Raw genomic sequence first — 23,161 nt, forward strand, 5'->3', positions numbered from 1 at the left:
AAAGCATGAATTGGGAAGGGGCAGAAGGAGAAGGATAGGGAGCCTTGAGTAGGTGCCACACCCAGCACAGAACCCTACTCAGGGCTGGATCTCATAACCAATGACCTGAGCTGGAATCAAGTCAGATGCTTAATTGGCTGAGCCACTCAAGCTCCCCTGCATGATAGATTTCTTAATAAAATTGACAACATTGTCTGGCATAAGGTGAGAAGTCAATAAATGGTAGGTTGTATTATTACGATTATTCTTCAAAATTTTGTTAAATGAATCACAGCTTGTATGAAAGATTGATTAGATTTTTTTCCCAGATGTTCTGCTGTTAATGAAGACATGGCATTATACTGGAGATTTTTTTCATTTTTTCAAATGATAAAGGAAATTTATCAACTTGTGTAACTAAAAAGTCTAAATGTAGAAAAGGCTTGGAACATGAACTGATTGAGATTTTATAATGCCATTAAGGTTTTTCCTCTATTTCTCAATGATTCCCCAGCCTCTGGCTTCCTAGAAGTTTATAATCAGGCTGGGTTTTGTAGCAAAACAAGAGTACTTCCTGAGCTTAACAGGGCTCCATGTTTCCTTCTGCACATTAGATTGGGAGAAAGGATATCTTTTACCACAAGTATCCATCAAAGATGTATGCCTTGGTGACAAAATTCTTACTGGACAAACTTAGGTCCATGTCTACTATAGCAGGAAATCGTGGAAGGAAAAATATCTACTGATGTCTTTAACAACCATTTAATTATTTAGAAACATCTAGGTAATTGGCTAAATTCTCCATCTTCATCTCCATATGTGGAACAATTTTGGGGGATCCTACACTTGTTGCAGAACCTGGATACGGTTGGATAATTTCTTGGTGATACAATATATTACAGATCATATCTTCTGAATTCAGAATAGAATGTCTAAAGTGTTTATGAAAGGTAATGTTTAAATAATTTGGTGTGTCAATATTTCACTTCCTATATTTTCACAAAAAATTCAACTCAGTCTCTCAGTTTCTTTATTTTTTGAGACAGAGCATGCATGCACATGTGTGAGTGGGGGAGGGGCAGAAAGAGAGGAAGTACCTGCACATCCAGCTCAGAGCCCAACACAGGGCCTGATCTCGCAACCATGAGAACATGACCTGAACCAAAATCAACAGTCAAACACTTTACCAGCTGAGCCATCCAGGTGTCCTAACTCTTAATTTCATTGTTTCCAGTGTTCACTCCTAACTGAACAGTCAATAAATTAATAAAAATATATTGAATGTCTACAATGTATCCATTAAAGATACTCAAAAATTTTTAATATTTGTTTAAAGTTTTGTAAATGACAGATGCTCTGCTTATATGTATTTCCAGGTTCTGTACATATTGACTTCTCAGACTTCCTAAGACACTAGTTACTCCATATTCTCAGCTGACTACTAAAATACATACCTTTGTCCTTGACACATGAACTCAAAATACTTATCTCAAACTATAATTTCAGATTAACCAATACTCAGTAACTATTTAAAGTTTGGCTGAGAGAAATGGTGATTTTGGAAGATGGTCTTAAAACCCCACAGAACTTCGCACAGAATATCAAAAATTTACTTGCCTCTCACTCCAGCACTGGTGTGTCCCACTGACCCCCAAAACTGCTTTATTGATGCATAGTGTGGAATGATGCTCTAAGTCAGTATGGTAAAAGACAGATAGGAAATCATTGGCTTGTCTACTGTTAAGTGCTATCACTATATTTATCTTTATGAGAACCTAGGAAAGAAATACTTATGTGGCCTCATTTGATTCCTGAGTAGTTGGCCTTGATCTTCTCGGTCTTTTTAAAAATAATAAGGTCACGGTGAATCAGGTCACTGATTGTGTCTTTCTCCAGTCATAAACTAAGATGCTTTGAATCATACTTGTGGCCCTCTAGCATATGTTCAATAGCTAACTATTTTTTTTTTTCAAATTGTATCACTGGTTTCGTTAGGTCTTCCCTACTTCTCTTGTCTTTTCCAACTTCTAAAAATACATATTCCTTATATAATATATATTATGTGTAACGACATAAAGCTATATAGTTATATATAATTATGTATAGTTATATATGGTTATTACATATATAGTTGTATAGTTTTATTACATATAAATTTAAATATAGAATACAAATTTAAAGATATAAATATTCAAATTTATTTAGTTAACTCTATATTTAAGTTTATTTATTTAAATATTAGATTTAACTTTTAGATGAGAAGGTTTAAATAACTTGTCCAAAGCCCTATGACTTACAGTGGAACCAATATTCAAATATAGCTTTATCTTTCTGACTTGAAAGCCTGTGCACTTTCCATATACCACATTGTTCTTTATTGAGTACCCATTATTTGCTGGACACTGTTCTGTTTACATGGTGCTCAAGAATGAATGAGGCAGTCATTGCCCTATGGAGCTCTCTGTCTTACTGAAGACAGTAGAACTAGAGTGGCATAGCTAAGGCGGGGAGCTCAGTCTTCAAGAGGTGTCAGTAGCTGTTGAGAATAGCAGAGTGACTGATCAGTTCTTACAACAATGTGAAGGAAGGGGAAATTTAGAGAAAAATAGTTAAGTGAAATTCAAGACCAGATTTCTGCCTCTGTAAATCTGTCTCCATAGGAACACAGACCAATTACCATGAAACAGTTAAAGAATAATTAGAAGCCAGAGTTTTGTTGATGACCTTGACTATACCAGGGTTTAGAGAAGAGCAACAGAGGGTGGATGAGAGCAGTCAAGAAGCTTTACCCAGGAGGCCAGGCTTGAGAGCCTTAGAAAGATGGGAAAATTTAATCAGGCAGAGAAAGGATGGTATTGCATACATAGATTTATAGAATCCCAGTGACTATAATTCAATTGAGAATGTGTTCTATAAGCCTCACAGAAAATTGGTTTCATAAAATTCTAGACACTTTGGAAGTTACTCTTAAATTTCTTTTGTGTGTGATGTATAATAATCAATGAGGTCATAAACACCCAGAAGCCTAGGGTGTTCCTTTTATTTCTCTGTATTGCCCAAATGTGCCTAGGACAGTGTTCTAAACTAACAGTTTCCAATAAAAACTTACTGGTCATGACATCACCTTGTGAGGTGATCATTATAATAGCATCTACTTGCACACAGTGATTGTGTCCTAGGCAGTTCTATCCATACCATTTGTAGAACTTGAAGCAAAAGTACAAATGCAGGCCATGTACTAAATATTTAACAGTCCTAAGTCAAGTTAACAAACTGTTAGTGAATATGCTTAGTGTTCCTACTTCAACACATAACCTTTCAAAATGAACATGAAAGACCAGGTTCAAGGTGAGACTTAGGGCATTTTCAGACTCTTCAGAATCCCTAGCCTTAAGGAGATAATGGAGAAGGGACCTGAGACCCTGGGCCAAGACCCCACTTACCCCCCACCCAATCCCACCAGCTTTATCCAGCACTGGCTCAAGACTCACCCTTAAGTTTATAGATATTCCAGTGCATTCTTATAAGCCTCACCATCTAAATTCACTCATCAAATTAGGGGTACATATACCAATGGGCTGATCTACCATCAGAATAAGGATTAGGGACCTAACTAGGGTCTAGAAATGAAACAATTTGGACTGGGGGTTCAGGTCCAGTTCTTGGTGGGAAGTGCTTGGCCTCCAGGTAGATACATGCCCTTAATCTCAAAAATTCCACATGGGGAGGAGTTTCTGCCAGAGGAGGGCCAAGTGAGACATTAAAAACAATTTTAACATTTATTCATTTTTGAGAGACAGAACAGAGCGTGAGCTCGGGAGCGGAGGAGAGAGGGAAACAGAATCCAAAGCAGGCTCCAGGCTCTGAGCTGTCAGTACAGAGCCTAATGTGGGGCTTAAACTCCCTGACTGTGAGATCATGACCTGATCCAAAGTCAGATGCTTAACCAACTGAGCCACCCAGGCACCCCTGACAGTGAGGCATTTTAAAGCAGGTGATCAGGAGCAATACCTGTGGCCAAGTTTTGTGCCAAACAATTTAACATTTTATTGGTAAGAAGAATTAATGTTAAAATTGTTTAAACTGGCCCACTCAAGTTCTGAAAGATAGTACATAAATGGTGAATTTAGGGTTTGTATCCTAGTCTGTGTGACTCCAGAATCTATCTTCTTCACTTTAGTGTTTTTCAGGCACTGAAAAACCTACTTTATTGTCCGGTTTCTCTTTCTCTTATTTTTTCACCTTAGGTTATAGATGGTGGGATGGGTAAAGGAGCTAGGGTTGGCAGGTACAGGGAAGGTGTGAGTGCACTAAGGCACATGGGAATTGTGAACCTGAAATTGGTGGGAACCAAAAGTGGAGGGGGAAGATGCAAGAAAGTGACATTACAGAGGGGGAGTTAAGATTAATCCTGTAGTTTTAAAGTACTGGCAACACGCTTTAAACATTTAGATCTCTTAAGGGAAAGTTGGCATAAGTCACTGGTATTATTTTCATTGTAGACAGTTTGAACACATCAGCATAAAAAAGGTATAACTTGTATTCAGCTATTAAAAATTAGAAAACAAATACAAACTAAAAGTACTTCATTCATTCAGCACCTATTTAGTAGGCATTTATTATGAGCCAGGCACTAGAGACATAGCAGTGATTAAGTCCAATAAATCCCCTTTCCCCATAGAGGTACATTCTAGTGGGATGAAATGAATATTAATATTGATTTACTAGGAAGGAATGGCATTTTGCTGAAACTGAGTCTCTACTCCCAACATAGATAAAATTATGACAGCTTTTGTGTTTGGCATGACCGTACCTTACCACATATCCTACGATGACTCAATTCTCTGGCTGTTGGTCAATATTCATATTACTGTTAAATATCCCATGTACCAAATGGCTTCTACAAGGCAGGAACAAAGCATTTATATTTATATGCATTACTCATTAATCATGACAATTAAATAAGTACTGTGCAATTATAATCACAAGCATTAATGTAGACCCTGGAGTCATTGTTACTACTTAGTTATAGAGTGCCATTAAGATGATCCCCCAAATCTTATTTAATTAAATATATTTTTATACAAATAAAAACTTAAGAAATGTAGAGAATTCCAAGATCCATAGGAGATACCACATAACCTGGTTTGACAGATACTGTAATAAGTGATGCGTTCTATTTTCTCTCTCCGTATGACTTTTAAGACCATCTGACCTACTTGAGGGTAGGGACTGATTGCTTTAGATCTGTATCCACAATGTTTTTCATGTATCTAACACCAAGTAGATACATACACATGGTTTTTGAGTGAATGAATGGAGGGATGATTGATAAGCTCTGGGTTCCAAAACATTCATTTTTTTGCTATTGAAATCTGCCCACCTGATCCTTATTAGCAGGATAGAGATAATTTTCAGTTCTAAATATATGGCTGTAAATAGTCAACACTATGTTGTTTTTCATTAATACTATTTTAAAAATAAAATTACACGGGCTCCTAGGGTGGCTCAGTCTGTTAAGTGTTCGACTTCTGCTCAGGTAACGATCCCCAGGTTTGTGAGTGTCAGGTTGTGTGCTAACAGCTCAGTCTGGAGCCTGCTTAGAATTGTGTCTCCCCCTCTCTCTCTCTGCCCCACCCCCGCTCATGCTCCTTCTGTCTCTCTCAAAAATAAACATTAAAAAAAAAAAAACTACAGAATGAGAGATAATTCTCTTCATTCTAATTAAACATTGATATTTTCCTTCCATTTTTATCCTCATGTATAGAGTTAAAATTGTGTCATGTGTATATGTGCATGTATTTGTTCCTTTGTTACTGTGTGTACCTTTTGAATGTTGAATGATGGTAATACTCCTAATACATATCATGTTAATATTTCTCCTTATTATAAAATTAGGGCACATTTTATAGGTGTTTTGTTATTTGCTTGTCTGTGTTTTTAAATTACCACATTCCTACCATGAAGAGAATGCTGCTGTTACTTTATTTTCTGGTATAAACTTCAGTCTTCTACTGATATGTACATATGTTCAAAATGAAAACCAACAGTGTATATTACTTTAATATATTTATAGTATAGTATATTTAAAACTTCTAGGGAAGTGCTGGTGTGTGAAAACTTACAGCTAGGATGCCAAAAGGAAATCCAAGATATATGCTGTCACCACACAGCTAAAATAACCACAATATACAGAACTTTGAAGCACCTGCATTTTCTGGGAACCTGGGTGAGGAATGGTAAGAAAAAGTCTGGGTTTCACAAGTGACTAAGCCAAAGCCCTAAGAATTGAAGTTGGAGAGAGGCAGGATCTTGTTGCTAGGCAACCAGCAATCCAGGAGGAGACCTCCAGACAGCGCACCCGCTGTTCTGCCCCCCAGTGTGACATGTGCTGAGTTTTTGCAAGGATGGCTAGATGCTCTATGCATGCTGGCCTCTGAAGTCCAGCATGTTTCCTGCCCTGAAACATGCCCCTGTCTTCAGTTCAGTCTGCAGTCCAGATGGAAAAGACAGACAGCTTTGGGACAGATCTTCAGTAAAGCCCCTGTGGGCTTGCTGTGAAACTGTTGGGCATGATCTGTCGAGATGGGGCTGTCATTGGCTCTTCCTGCCAATGGCTTCAGTGTGGTAGGTGTGGGGAGGAGTCTAGACTCAGAGCAGGAAAAACATAATGACAAGTCTTCTCAGGCATATTCAGGACTTGGGGGAAAATGTTGGTCTGGGGAGAGGGAGGTAAACAAAGTCTGTGATGTCCCCTCTGGGAAGAAAGCATACGTCAGATTGCTACAGAATTGTCTGCGTGACTTTCTTATTCAAGTTCTGATGCTGACGAAGCTATGACTAAACAGCATTCCAAAATGCAGTATCCTGGAGGACCTGACCACTCTACAGTACAGTTATTTGCCTGATACCCAAGAAGTAACTTGTGCCTTTTGAACTTTTTGGGATCAGGGAAACTACCAGTTAACTCTTACATAGTATCTTAACCACGTATCCAATATCCAAAAATGACTGAAAATAAAGTTTTCTTTTTACTTAATTAAACAAAGGAGCTTAGAAAAACAGCAAGAATAGCTAAATCAATCCTGTATACCCTTAAATTATATACATTAATTGTTAACATTTTGTCTTATTTACCTAGAAAATAAAAAAAGGTTTCATAAGTTTTCAGCAGACTAGTTTGGCAAGAAAACTTGGACTAAAAAAACAAGTAGCTATTTACTCAAGGTCTCTAGTCACTCTACTATGAGAATATCCATATATTTTATGACAAAACTCTTCCTCATGGGCTACCATCTCAGACTTTACTGGGGTGTTAAGCATGGTGTATGCATCTTTTACCTTCCTAAAAACCTCATATATGCTTTGATTTGCACATTAGGTTGTAAGAACTATAGATGAGCGATTATGGGCCTGGGCTATGTGCCAGATACTGTACTGGGCAACTGACTTTTTTTTCTCTTTAACCTGCGTAGCCATTCCATAGAGAAATCATTATCTACACTTTGTAAGTTCAGAGACATTAAAGAATTCCCCCCAATGTCACATCATTAGTAAGTGGTAAATCTAGGATTTAAACCCAGGTGCATTAGGCTCTATCTTGGGTCTTTGTCCTATGTACTATTGTTCATTTTACTATCCTTGTAGCTCTGAGAAAACTGAGATAAAATATCCCATGGTACAATGGTAGATGGAGGGTCAGATTAGAATCTATTGCCTGAGGTAGGCGAAATAGTTTGCTTCCTTCTGTCTTATCGTTTGGTAAGCAGGAGTCTGGTGTAAGTATTGGGATCAATCCCAAGTCAGGTACGGATGAATCAAAACAGAGGAGGTAGCTACGCATGCCATTCTTGAGCACCCTTAACATGATGGCTAACAATAAGTGTTTTGCTTTGGAAGATCGCTGTTCATAATATTCCAGTCTTGCCTTTAGGGTTTACCAGTAGCATGTCCTTAGCAAGTTATTTAACCTTTCAAAGCTTCACTTTTGTCCTCTCTAAAAAGATAATAATTCTCAAATTATGGAGTCATTGTAAAAAATTAGATCGCATAGTGCCTATCACATGTTCAGCACTAAGGAATATGAGATACTGTCATTACTATATTATCCCCTATTGGCCTTGTTATGTTCCAACAGTGTCAGTGGTGGGGTTATTCTGACCAAAATCTGATTTCTGTTGTCCCCATTTTTTTCTTGTCTACAGGAATGTCTATTTTGTATAATATTGGCTAATTATCATATTACCAGTTAATGTTTCTCCAGCCTTCAGAGTTCCGTAGCTCTCTTGACAGAATTCCATAGTTGGGTATGTTGCCATCTAATGTATCCTGACAGCATTTGTTCTCTTGGCCACTGCCTGCCACTTAGACTCCATAGCATTATTGTATTCTCCTTTTTAAGTTACTACGGAGATTAAGATCAGTGTCTTTTTTTTTTTTTTTTTTGTACCATTATCAGTAATAAGCTATAGTAGTTAGACCCCATGAAATATATCTATATAAACATTTGTGATTTGAATATGGAACTTTAATGTGTCCTGTTGTTTACTCCTGAGAATTGTTTTAAAATGTTTACTTATTTTGAGAGAGTTAATGAGTACAAGTGGGGGAAGGGCAGAGAGAGAGGGAGGGAGGGAGAGAGATAATCCCATGCAGGGTCCATGCTGTCCATGCAGAACCCAATGAGGGGCTCGATCTCACAAACCATAAGATCATGACCTGAGCAGAAATCAAGAGTCAGATGCTTGACTGACTGAGCCACCCAAGTGGCCCCTGAGAACTCTTGAATTTGAATTGAGACTTTTGATGCCTTGAGCTGAGGACATAAAGACGTATGTATTACCGGTCTTCCCTCTTCCATGAAGACAATAAAATTTAGTTGTCTCACTCACCCAGATACACCTCAGAAGCTTTTCAGCTATAGTCAAGACGAGCTTGACCAGTGGATCAGAACTGGAGCTCTGGATGACACATGCATGTTAGTTACCAGTTCTGCCTCCCTGTTGAACACGGGACAGAAGGATTTAGATGAAAGCAGAGCCAGTCAGGATTAGTTGATGTTCCTGGAAAGAGTGAAGGAGGGAGAGGATGGCTAATGATCTTTCTTAGAGATTGAGATGGAGATGTGGGATGGAAGCTAAGATGAAACAAGCCTCATCTCCTGGAAATGTAAAAGAGGTTAAACAATAGCAAAATATGTGTACAAGTAACATCCTTGTTTAATAATCAGCCTGGGGTGCGCTATCATTAGGGGAGGAAAAAAGGAAAGAAAAACAGAAATACGTGAGTGAGCTAATGGTTCATTGTTGTTGTGTTTATTGATACTATTTCAGAGAAACTTTCAACACCCAGGGATGGCCTTTCAGGTTAATGGATTGATATGAGGAGATTTGAATTAATTAAATGCTGGATAATTGTGAATGCTAGTTATATCAGATGTAGTGGTCATGCTAAGGAAATTGAGAGAGACAAACAAGTCCCTTTAATTTTAACCCTAGGGGGACAATCTACTATAGTGAAAAACATAGGGTGTGGAGGCAGGTTGACCTGGATTTGAATTACTACTTGACTGATTTCTAGAAACATGACCATGAGCAAGTAATTTAACTGTAAGACCAGTTTTTCCAAATGTAGTGATCAAAGAATGGTATTTGGTAAATTATTATCATGACCCTGACTTAACAAAAAAACTTATTTAATGACTATCTCTTGATCCTGATTAAGTGGGCTGGACTAGACTCAATTTTAAGCCCCAAACCTTTGTATTAACATAAAGTCACAAGTTGAAACTTAAATAATCTACATCAGAAGGGATATAGAATTAATAGAGACATCCCAGTGGTAATAAACTCCTTTTAGACTTTTGATGAATTTTTTGCCATTTAAAGATTGTTCTCTAAGTATGAATATAACCAGATGGTCAGTGATAAAATTCAAATCCCAAGACTTTACAATATCTATAGATGCCAGCATTTTCACTTTCATTATCAACTATCCAGTAAGTTTGAATTAAGCATTTCACTTCTTTTAAGGGAGGCTGTTTTGCTTTGTTTTTAATTATAACCCCACATCCGGATGTTTCCAGTGTACTTCTTTAGAGAGCAATTTTTATGATTAAGAAGTTAATTTTTTTCTTCAATATGAACAGATGGTGCTTTTCAGTGTCTTTTTAAAGGTGCTCCGTATCTCTTGCACAGCAGAACCTAAAATATGAATCGGACATTGTATAACTGAAAATAAATGGAAAAGGAAAAGTTCATGATTTAGAGTCTACATAACTCCTCTTCCTTACTGGAGATTTAGTCTCTTCATTTTAGTAGCATTCTTGGAAGCATTTAACTTTATTGAGATATGAGTGAGAATCTGAGCTTCTGTACCTCCTGGAAACTTGAGATATCCTAAAGATGAATATTTTTGAAAACTTTGATTTCATATAAACTGTACTTAATGCTTAATAATCCAAAAGTATACTTTAACATGCTTGATGTTTTGCATTAGTGATTTGATTGTATTTGAAAAGGTTGCATGTGAAGACTACTGGTCATAAATATATTCCATTAAACATTGTTTATTATACTGTCCTGAACGGTGTGTTTCTACCTCTGGACGTTACTGGTAGCCAACCAAGTCAACTGCTCCATTAAGGTGATGATAAATACTTGGCAAATGAAATGACTTGGCTCCTTCATGTTAACACTATTTTTAGATACATTCCAATATTATACAGAGAAAATACAAATATACATAATCTCATGAATTGTGGCTGTGGTCCATCCAAATAATTTCTGCCTGTGGCACCAACACATGTTTACTGTGTTTTCCAAGACAGACACAGGTTCTAGAATTTCCCTTTAACAAAAATAACTTTTCGGGCACCTGGGTGGCTCTGTCAGTTAAGTGTCCTACTCTTGGTTTCGGCTCAGGTCATGATCTCACTTTAATGAGTTCAAGTCCTGAATCAGGCTCTGCACTGACAGGATGGAGCCTGCTTGGGATTCTCCCTTTCCCTTTCTGTCTCTGCCTCTCCCGTGTGTGCGCTTCCCCTCCTTCTCTCTAAATAAATAAACTTGTTAAAAATAAAATAACTTCTAGCTACTTTCCTTCTTTTTCCTTCACATTTACTAGCCATAATAGGTTGGTAGAAAATACATGACAGAAAATGAAAAGATATTTTTGTTTCTTCTTGAATTTCGACAAAGAGTGGGTGCATATTTTTTCTTTATTATAAACATGTAGGCCCCCAGAAGGCTTGGGGAGTTTAGCTTTCTATCCAGACTGTTCACTCCATGCAAGAATTCCCTGCTTTACTGGTCTTTAAATCTCCAGAAGCAAATGTGAATAGTGAATAGTAGACACTCAGTTAAAATGTGTGACATTTCTTTAATTGAATGTCCAACTGGAGTGTCTTTTCTTGAATCTGTTGAATATCATTGAATCATTCTGTCACTGCTTAAGTTTTCTCTCTGGTAATGACTTGAAAATCTATTTAGTCCTTCTGGCCAGTGGAGCTTTAAATACTTCCCTAGAACATTGTATCCCAAAAGGATTGATGGAATGGTGGTGGTAGTTTTCACTGCTAATAAGAGGAGCTACAGGTCATGAATACTTAATATGTGCCAGGCGCTGGGCTACATAATCATCCTCTGAGATGGGTATTTTTATCTTCTTTTTATAGATAGGGATACTGAGGTTTTAAAGAACTAAGCAATTTTCCTAACCTCATAGAGCCAGTAATATGCAGAGCCAAGAATTAAAGTCCTTTCATTTGACTCTGATGTCCATGGCGTTAAATATTATTCTAGATTGTCTTCTTAATGTTTCTTCCTTTGTACCTGCTATAAAATCATTAGATGCTTACGGAAATCTGGCTCATTAAATTGTTATTTGAATACTTGGAAAACTTTTCCAAGTCATTTAAGATAAAATATTTTCCCTCTAGTAAGCAACCAACATTAGCTAGAGTACTGGTCTCTGTGAGGTTAATGTCTCTGCTTTCTGTTTCACCATCTAGATTTGTTAATGGAAACAATGAATAATGGTGGTTAGGATCAGAATAAAACCTTAAGGCAGTACTCACATCATCTACCTTGTTTTGAGTAATTTAAAAAGTGTTACTGAAAATGAATGCAGAGTGTGTGTGTGTGTGTGTGTGTGTGTGTGTGTGTGTATTCAGTCAAAAGTTTGTTGGTCAGGGTTACATTAAATGGCTACCCATTGCTGACAGTGATTTTGAGGTTCCTTAGTACTTCATTTTTTTCTTTTTCTTTGTTTATTTGAGAGAGAGAGAGAGTGCACAGGGGAGGGGCAGAAAGAGAAGGAAGAAGAGAATCCCAAGCAGGCTCAGCACTGTCAGTCTAGAGCTGATGCAGGGCTGGAACTCATGAACTGTGAACTTATGACCTGAGCTCAAATCAAGATTCAGATGATTAACTGACTGAGCCTCCCTGGCGCCTCTGAATTTCCTTAGGATTTCAAAGCTTAAATGCTTAAATGGCCCTGAGGATTCTTATACTTAAACTGAAAAATAAATTATAAAATTATCTTTATTCAATCCATGATCATATCACCACTTTTTTACCTTCTATTTATAAATGAGAATTTAATGATTGCCTAGAGACCATAAAGTTTTCTTTCCCACTTCAGACAAGTCAATAACTGTAAGATTTAATAGCCTAAAGATAAAATGGTTCAATATTAACCAGAAAATGCTTGACTAAGGTAACTCTTTAATACCAGATTATGAGGCCATTTGAATTTTTTTCTCCAACAATTGTCTATAGCAATGGAACTCTTTATTTGATAAGTGAGGAAGTGAGTGTTTATCCTAGCTTGTGTTTTGATTTGGGGGGGGAAACCCACTGCAAAATACAGGTATCATACGTGTAAATGGCTTAGACTCCTGTATGTGCCATTGTTCTGAATACTATACTTGTAATGAAGTGGTGAAACAATCCTCTTCGGGCTTACAGGCACCAGGCTAATGCATAATGTTTTGCCACAAGAAGTCTCAGGGTACCTATGTTTCTGCACAATTTACAATTTCCTGCCACGAGAACTTAAAATGCCACAGAGCACAGATTGTACTACAGAGTGAATGCAGACCCAGACACAGAACATTTTAGCATCACTCCATTGCTACTTAGATTCTGCTCAGGGTAATGAAAGAAACAAGGCCTGCAGAAGAAATCTGGTAAGAGCTCATTCACTCAAATAAACGACATTTTGAGTCAGACTATGATTTAAATAAGTTGTTTGAAGTAAGAGGTGAACATCCTGGCACTGATAATTGGGGTCAAAAATTTGGACTGCTAGAATTTTTGCTCCAACCACACCCGTGTAGGTTAAGGATAGGACTTCATCATTAGTAATCAGTGAGGAGAAATAGAAGAATGCTGGCTTATCTGTTAACAGTAAGTACTCTTTAAAAGTTCTGTATATATTTCTTCTTTAGGAGTGTGGATTTCATCCTCCACGACATTTTTTGTGATCTTAAGAAGGACTTGAGTTAAATAAACCAATCAAGATTCCAGTGCCCAGAAAGGGCAAGTCTAGGCACACAGAATGTACCTCTGTCCCCCTATCATTGTTTGTAAGGGAATCAAGATGAATATAATTTACTAAAAACATCTCAAACAATAAGACTGCATATTTCAAAGATCAATCTCAAATCATTCATAACCACTGAAAAGAGGAATGAGCAGGCATTTCTGTCTCCTGGGCTGCGGAGTCCTCAGGTGCTGTCTTTCCACACTCCTCCGATTCCTCTCCCTACTTATCACAAATAACCATGGCAGTGCCTTTTCTTAACCTTCTTATTCACCCTCGTGTTAGTTCTCATGTCTTGTCACTTTCTGACTTGTAGGAAGAAAAAAAAAAACCTAACTCCCTGATTGTAGAAGGGAGCAGACATGCTCCACAGGCACTTTTTTTTCCCTTTCTGCTTTTCTTGTGATTGCAGTCACAAGCCCCTTCCCCATAAGAAGCTGTTTTCCTAGTGCTTGGAGGTGTCATGCTTTAAGATCATGTTGTATATTTGCTTCAGGAAGTTTGGTACTGACACCTCCTTCATTTCTAGTGTCATTTGGAGGTGTCCTTAAGGAAGGAGAATGTTACTGTTGAAGGACTTTAGGATTAGAGTGGTAAACATATCCTTTAATTTCACAGGTTGCTCCAATTCCTTTGGATCAATGAGAAATTATGTAAAGCAACCAGCATCCTATAAAGGCAACTCAAATCTGAAAACAAGAGCCGCGTATCAATTAATAGGGAAATGTAAAATATTTATTTTGAAGACATTTAAAAAGAAAAGATGGGGTATGTCCTCTGTTTTGGAAACTTTCAGTGATCCTAGATACCATTTAGGGTAATTCACAGGCAGGATAGCATTACAAGCTATCAGAGGAATGCCCTTCAGTGTGTGTGCTATCTCCCTATGCTTATTATTCTCACCATTGGCTTTTCTGACGTCTCCACCAGGCATCCTTATCACCTATCACAGTCGACCTCACACTGAGGTTCATACCTGGTGGCAGTGCCATCCGCCTGGGCACCTGATAGAAATGTTTGGTCACATTTTTGTTGTAATGACTGGACAATGCTACTGGCATTTAGTGGGAGGAGGCCAGGGATGCTAAGTACCCAGCAAGATATGTGACAACATGCACAGCTGTCTGCCCAGAATGTCAGTAGCACCCCCATTAACAAACACTGGGCCTCTGGAATTAGCACCCCAGTTTTGGGTTGACTAAGCTGGCTCTTGACTTTGAGACTGGTTATTAATCCTGGATTCTTACAGTATGCTTCAGGTCTTCATCAGTGATTGGGCTGTTCTCTTCCTCATTTGGCTTCATCCTGAGAGGGGAGGAGTATTGCACAAAGAGAAATTTCACAAATGTGTTTGTCTTCATTTACCCTATTCCCTTATGTTGGGAAGCTGACACTGAGAAGCTTTAGGCAGGTTGGTAGATATTTGTTTGCCCAGATGTCTCCAGCTACAAAAGCGAAAACTCACTAGGCAAAGAAAAGGAAAATGAATGTTACAATCATTTTTTATTGCTGTTAAAATGCCTCCAAAGAGAAGAGAAAGTGAAACATCAATGCTGACTGATGTTACAGGATATAAATGTTGACTAAGGTGCTTAAGAATGCAATGTTTATATAAAGGACAGGGATGCCTGGGTGGCTCACTTGGTTCAGCATCCAACTTTGACTCAGGTCATGATCTCACGGTTTTGTGGGTTCGAGCCCCTCATCCATCTCTGTGCTGTCAGCTCAGAGCTTGGGGCCTATTTCAGATCCTGTGTCTCCCTCTGTCTGCCCCTCCCCTCTTGCTCTTTCTCTCTCTTGCTCTCTCAAAAAAAAAAAAAAAAAAAAAAAAAAAAAAAAAAAAAAAAAAAAAAAAGAGAGAGAGAAAGAAAAAAGGACATACGGAAAAGATTCCTGACTGATGAGACAACTGTTTTATCTTTTCATAAAGGATCAAATCACTTGCAGGAGATGAAGAGGAGTGGTAATAAAGTGTCCAAGTGATGATTCCAAGAATAGCAGGAAAGAATGTAAAAAGTAAAGTTTGATCAATTTCAAGGTTCTGGTCCAAGATAATGGTGTAGGAAGATCCAGAACTACTTTCCTCCTACAAACACCAAATCTATAGCTATATATGGAACAATTTGCTTTGGGGGGGAAAAAAAACCAAACTGAAAAAAAACTAGTGAAGCAGCCCCTTCGTATCAGGCACATGAGAAGGAAACCATATAGAAGTAGATAGGAAAGGCTGAGACACAGTCTCACCATAAACCTCACCCCTGGTGTGGTGACCTACAATCGGGAAAGAACTCAAAACCTGGAGCTTCTCCTTGAGCAAAAAGGATTTGTTCCTCACTTTGGGCACCCTGACTTTGAAGATGGGCACCTGAGAGATGAGTCCCCAAAACATGTGGCTGTGAAGAAGAAAAGTCCTGAACCATGGAGGATGGGAGAGGTAAAGAAGAGACCAGAAATTGACAGAAGTAGCAACCAAATTTACCTCTGTCAGTTAATGAAATACTTGAGTTTATTGCCATCTTCTGATCTACATGCGGAAAGTCTTATTTTGTTTTAGGTTAAAAAGATAAACCAAAAAAACCTACTCAATTTTTATCCATTTCATAAAATAAAAGTAAGGTTTTTGATAAGGTTTATATCTACTTTAATAGAGTTCCAGATCAATATTTCAAAAAATTAATTAGAAGGTTATGATATAAGCAAATCTGACTTAAAACTATTGCAAACCTATCATTATTACACCCTATTATCTAGATTTTTACTGAAACAATGTGTCATGCCAAATATCTGAAATCATGTCTGTAATTATCTCCAGAAATGATTTGGCATAGCAATTTCTGGGAAAAAAAAATTGAACTATTTCCTTTTAATCTCTCCATTGGCTTTTTTAAAATGAAGTGCTAAAAGTCTTGGAAGTGAATAACAAGTTATTTTATTTGAGTTTTTAAAGTTACATCTTGGAATGTTTTCAAAACCAAGACTCATAACCTATTGTCAGGATAAGATAATAGGAAACTTTGCAAATGTCAAGGCAAAGGTCACATTTGGCACATTCTCCAGGTCTGATCAGCAGGCACTTTCTAATTTTTGTTGTCCCCAACTTACTTAAGCCCTAACACTCCTAGGATAGTTTGAAGATACGATGGCAAATTATATACTTCAGTTGGTTGCAATATGCTGCAGTTTTATTTTTTGATGTGTTCTCACATTCCTCATACTGTTATTTATAATTACATCTGGCCCACCAAATGTAAGCTCCATTAGATTTTTATCTCTGTATCTCTAGTGTCTAGAAATGGGCCTTGCCTAATAGTAGGTGCTCAATAAATGCTTATTGAAGAGATGAATAAGTTAATGGTTCATTTTCTTAATTATTTCATACTGCAAGTCTAGAGATAGAGATTACTGGAAGAATTTGGGCCAAACTAAATTTTCATGTGTACACTCCTCAGAGTCAACTAATGCCAAAGTATCAAGCATTCTGAACACTCTTGAGTACTGTGGGAAAAGGGCTAAAACATTTAACTATGCCCATGACCTCAGTTTCTTAGATAGTTTGCTTTGAAATACAGGGATGTTGTAGAGTTCTTATTATATAGAAAACAGGGTCTATATTATACCATTTAATAAATCATCATTTATGATAAATGTCTGCAAGGCAACACACTTAAATTTTAATAACGTTACATTTATGAAAACTGGAATGGTGGAAATATACCTTTCCAAAAATTCAAGATAAAGCAACCATGTCTGAGGTTGTTTGTGGCCCTAAAATTACTCATGTGTCCTTTAATTTGCTGGGAAGATGGCAGACTGACATAGGAAGAAGTGTTCTGAAATAAGTCACCAGGATGGCTGGGCACTTTACTGTCTGCTTGTTTCAATAGGTATTCCCAGTTGGAAGTGATTGATGCTTTGAGTGACCTCTCTGTTCCACTGGAGTCTGTTTTTGTCTTAGAAGCAGGGGTGAACCATTTCTGCCTTCTGCTTACTTTTTCCTGCTTATTTCCTTAGTCAGGCTTGGGGTTCTCTGTGTGCAGCTTTATAGTGATGTCTTTCCTCTAGTAAGTACTTGCTTTCTCTCTGGTGAGCTGTTTCCTCTCCATTCATTTTCATCTACTATGACTACTGTATTATCTTTGTCCCAAGTGATTCATAGTATGATTGTTCTTTAAAAAAAATCACTTCATAGTACTTTTCTTATTTTCAGCTTGCTTGTTAAAAGCTTTTGAAGTTGGTTATTTTCCTAGGCTTTCACTGATGTGGATTTTTTCTGGAAACATCTGTTAGTATAAATTATGCTAGACTTTTTTTTTTTTCCATTTGAGTACCGGAATTCACTGCTACAGGAAAGATAGGATTAGAAGGAGCTTTATATCATTCATGCTTGGATTGAAATGTATTGAAATATATTTTGAACCTATTTGTATTTGAACCAAAATGTATTCTGAAATTAATACTTTGTAATAAATGGGCAGTGGTTGCCCCATTTTTTTGGTAGGTAACATACAAAATATGTTCAAAAAGCATGGCTATGGTATTGTAGAGATTGTCAGTAAATAATTGGTGTGCTATTCTTGCATAGGGGCCATGCTGATATGCTCTGTATCATTCGAATTTTAGTATATGTGCTGCTGAAGTGAGCACAGGATTGTCAATAAATGATACTGACAATGGAACCTCCAGCCCTATAACCCAATACTTTTGCTTCAAACACACATACCTAGTTCCTGCTATCCATAATTGCAAAACCACATTGTCCTTAACTAATCAGATTGACCTGTATGTCTCCCTTCACCCTGCCTCTTGACATCTTAGTCATTAGAACACAAATACCACACATGAAATCACTTCTCCAAGAGCTCTCACTAACCACCCTATCTTAAATGCATAAGCTTAATTGGCCTTCTAACCTATTGTCTTGTGATAGATAATTGTCTTGAGCCATCAATAAGTTACTATTTTCTAGAAATCAAGAGTTAGTTTATGCTTCTTAATAGTCCAAAGTGTCATGTATTTCCTTGGGATGTTTTCTTTTTTTGTTTTGGCAATCAGTAAATACTTGGTGATTTTTTTAAAGGTAATTTATTTTGAGAGAGAGAGAAACAGAGAGCATGAGCAGGGGAGGGACAGACAAGGAGAGACAGAATACCAAGCAGGCTTCACACTGTGAGTGTAGAGCCGATTTGGGGCTCAAATTCATGAATCGTGAGATCATGACCTGAGCCGAAATCAAGAATCTGATGCTTAACCTCCTGAGCCACCCAAGCTCCCCAATATTTGGTTATTTTTAAGCCTCCAATTGAACTAGACATCTCATGCTGTCTGTAAAGCAGTAGGTTAAAGGAGTAATGTGTTTTTGCTAATGGTACATGACTGTCTTTGTTGGTTGACTAATAGTCACTTTGGTGGTGACTGAGAGGTGCAGAGAAGCCTCTGCTAAGAAGCTAGAGAAAGGAGATACACAGTCCAGAGGAGCACAACCATTTCACAACTGTAGTTTTGTGGAGAGTTTACTCTTACTTGTGGGAAGCTTCATATTCGTGCTGACTGGAGAAGAGCTAGCAATTCCTATTTTACAAACACGATCTAGCCTCAAACCTATACACTGAGGTTTCTCCAGTCTCTAGAGGACCTGGCATTCTAGTCATTGCTGTGTTACTGAGGGAAAAATAAGCAGGCTTTGGCATGGTGAACCCAACCTTCAACAGTTAGGAAGTCAGTGGAGAAACAATTTTCAGGGTCTACATCCAATTCATTACAGAAAATATTTACCGTAGTTCATTTGTTAGATTTTTCCCTTTAGAAATGATTTTTGGTTTCCATGATGACTGGATAGATTTTATTTATTAGCCAACATAATGAGCTGGTAGCTTGTTACAGAGAGCTACTTATATTAGCTATGTATTGTTGGGTAAGTTGCTTCTCTAATGATCAGGAACTTTATTTGGAAGGTGGACTTTTGGAAAATGTCAAGAAGAACTGGTGAATTGCAAGTGGAAAGGAGAGGGAATTACAACTTTTGCTTTCACTGAACAAGATGAAAGGAGGCAGATACTGCATACCTGACTGATGATGATAGACAATAATGGCGCCCCCCCCCCCACACACACAAAAGGACAAAGAATTAGAGAATTGAAGGTAACATGGGGCTGCTTGGTAAGAGAAAGGAAGGCATAATGTTAAAAAACTTATTAGTGGCGTTGCCCTCCCCATCTACAAGCTAAAGTATTCACATTGGGTTCAAAGCCCTAGAGTCCTTTGTGTTCCATTTGATCATGTGCTATATTTTCCTTCGAAGTGATGTCCTCAGCACTCTCCCTCTATATTCTTTCCCAAGGTGATCTTACTTCCATTATATCAGTTATTGTTTATTAACTACCCCAAATTTACATTTTCTACCAAAACCTCTATTTGAAACTGCTCACCTATATATCCAGTTGTCTTGTCAGCAACTTCACTTTGATGCCTTATAGGAGTATCAAACCAAAAAATGTAAAACTCATTCTATTATTTTCTGCTTGATAAATCTACTTCTTTTCTAGTGTTCTCCATCTCTAGAATATACCCTGTACTTCGTCCATGCCAGGGATTGTTTCTCCCCCTCCTTTGACATTTGGTCAAGCCAGATACCCTGATTTATTTTCATTCTCTCTCATTACCTTTCATGTATAGGGTAAGCTGACCTCCTAAATATTTCTGAATGTATCCTTTTGCTCCATCTCTGCTATCAGCATAATTCAAGCCATTATGATCATCTTTCACGTGAACAGCTAACTGGTCTCACTGTATCATTCTTTTCCCATGCCAATCCATATTGCAAATAGAAGCCACAGTGAGATTGAGAGACAGATCCTATTAAATTTGTCCCTGCTTAAAATTTGTTGATAGCATTTCATTTTTTAAAAGATCTGCATATTCTTTTAATGAGAGCCACAAAAATGGTGGGCAATCACCTCTTGCCAGCCTTGTCTCATACCAGTCTTTCTTTCCCTCCCTGTATTACAGCCTCACTGCTCTTCCTTTCTGGTTCCCTAAATGTATCAAGTTCCTTCCCATATTAGAATCTGTACATGCTTCTTCCTTTATTTGGAATACTCTAAGGATTTTCTACTTCTATTCTGTTGTCACCTTAATTCAGACAGCTTCAAATGAGGACATCCTTGATGCTATGGATTGAATTGTGTCCCCCTAAAATTCATATGTTGAAGCCCTAACACCCAGTGTGATGGTAGTTGGAGACAGGGCCTTTGAGAGGTAATTATGTCTAGATAAGATTATAAGAATAAGGCCCTCATGATGGAGTTAAGTCCTATATAAGAGAGATAGCAGAGAGTGTTCTGTTTCTCTGCCCATCTCCCTCTCTATATCTGTTTCTCTCTCTGCCATGTGAAGACACAGCAAGAAGGCAGCTGTCTACAAGTCAGGCAGCGAGAAATTACCCAGAAACCAATACTACTGACACCCTGATCTTCAACTTGCAGCCTACAGAATTGTGAAAAAATAAATTCCTATTGTGTAAGCCACCTATTCTATATTATTTAGTTTTGGCAGCCTGAGCTAATACACTTGAGTAGCCACAAACTAGTTAGGGTTCCCTTTTATACATTCTCAGCGTCTTTGTACTTTTGTCTTTGTCTTCTCTATTGAATTTTAAGCTTGGTGAGGCCAGAGACAGGTTTTATTTTTCAACACTGTTCTATTTCCAGTGTCCAACACAGTGTTTGACATATAAAAAACAATATGTTAAATGACATTTGTATGAAATATACAATTAGTGTACTTCCTTACAAAAGATAAGACTTCTATCTTGGTCTAAATTTTTTAAATAAAACCTCATCACAAAAAGGTATCCTTTCCTAGAGTCCTTTGTTTTCATAGATGGTTTCTTCTGTTTGATGCCACAACAATAATTTTAGCAAACAGACTAAGAAACCTGGCAGTGAGGGTTGGGTTACTGAAACCAAAAATCTTCATCAGGGCTCTTGTTCCTAGGAAAAATGACAGAAGGTGCCAGGGTTTAGTTTTCTCTAGGGTTTTACCTCCAGGTTTTTATTTCTGCTTTGACACTTTCTTTGACCTTTATGTATAAGGTCTTTAAGGTGAAGGGTGGTATCTTTGGTATTCAGGTAATGATAATATCCAGCTCCATGTTTTGTGGACTATCATTATACCATTGGTCATCCCTTGCTTGTGAGTTTATCTAATAAGTTTACTAAAATGAGGCCCAGTTAACTCATTCTTAAAATTGTTAAAATTGTTCTTTTTAGAAAGATGGTTAAGGAGCCCAAAGTCCAGGTGTTGTTCAATGGACCTCAACATACCTTTGGAAAATTTATGGAAAAGAGCAGGGATGCTATAGCTTGACTGAAGATGACAAAATTTCTGACCAAGAGTGAGTTACCCTTTCTCCATTCTCTTTAGGAAATCTTTGACCTCTCATATAGAAATGTTACAACTGAGGAAGGATTATATACTCTCCATACTTAGAGCTCAACTTAAGTTGTCCTGTCAAGGCTTTGATATATGTGTATGTATATGTATATGTATATGTATATGTATATATATATGTATATATATGTATATGTATATATATGTATATATATATGTATATGTATGTATATATATATGTATATGTATGTATGTATATATGTATATGTATATACACGTATATATATATACATATATATATGTGTGTGTGTATATATATATATGTATATCTTAGTTTATTAATGTTGCTGTAGTGAATTACCACAAACTTAGTGGTTTAAAGGAACACAAACATATTACCTTAAATTTCCTGATATCAGAAATCCAAAACAAGACTTACAGGTATAAAAACCAAGGTGTCAGCAGTGTTGGATTCATTGTGGAGTCTCCAGGAGAGAATCTGTGTTCATCTTCCAGAGGCTGCATGCATTCCTGGGCTTGTAGCCACTGCCTCCACCTTCAAAATGTACCATTTTGTCTTCTCCTTCCATCATCATCTACCCCTTTCTGATCCTGGCCCTTTTGTCTCCCTCTTAATAAGGACTTTTGGCATTCTGTTGAGTTTACCTGGATAATCCAAGATAATGGTAATCTTCCTACCTCGAAGTCCTTAACTGAATTCTATCTGCAAAGAGGCCCTTTGACATGTATTTTAACCTATTCAAAAGTTTGGGGATTAGTACATGAACATCTCTGCAGAGAAGGAAAGGAGGTGTTATTCTGTTTATCGTGGCAAAATAGATCTAACAACTTCATGTTTCTAAAAGTGCCAGTTAGGATTTAATTCAAGAAGCAAAAGTTACATCATGCCTCTTCCTCTTGGTGCTTTACTGAAGGTCTCAATTTTCCCACATAATAATGCCATCATCAGCTGCTTATTATTAGTCTCTTCAGTTAGACACCTATGTTTGCTCAGATGAGAAGGGTAATCATTTGTTAGCTTAAGTTAGATCACTGATATGATGGAAACTACCTATGAACCTGTAAAGAGAGTTAAGACTTTTTTTTTTTTTTTTTTTTTTGAGATTGGGGCACCTGGGTGGCTCAGTCAGTTAAGCGTCAGACTTCAGCTCAGGTTGTGATCTCCCGGTTTGTGAGTTTGAGCCCCATGTCGGACTTTGTGCTGACAGATCAGAATCTGGAGCCTGCT

The 23,161-nt window shown here is 37.5% G+C and overlaps 1 long non-coding RNA gene and 1 other non-coding gene across 3 annotated transcripts in view; one reads left to right on the forward strand and one right to left on the reverse strand.

Moving 5' to 3' along the window:
- The window catches only part of LOC122231455, a 125,350-nt gene that overhangs the window by 6,895 nt on the left and 95,294 nt on the right, over positions 1-23,161 (forward strand). The window lies entirely within an intron of this gene.
- LOC122231578 lies at positions 18,066-18,168 on the reverse strand. The gene has a single exon (XR_006208840.1). It is a non-coding gene; the product is annotated as a U6 spliceosomal RNA (small nuclear RNA).

Source organism: Panthera tigris, chromosome D1 (genome assembly GCF_018350195.1).
Source record: "Panthera tigris isolate Pti1 chromosome D1, P.tigris_Pti1_mat1.1, whole genome shotgun sequence".
In the NCBI taxonomy this organism is placed as follows: Eukaryota; Metazoa; Chordata; class Mammalia; order Carnivora; family Felidae; genus Panthera; species Panthera tigris.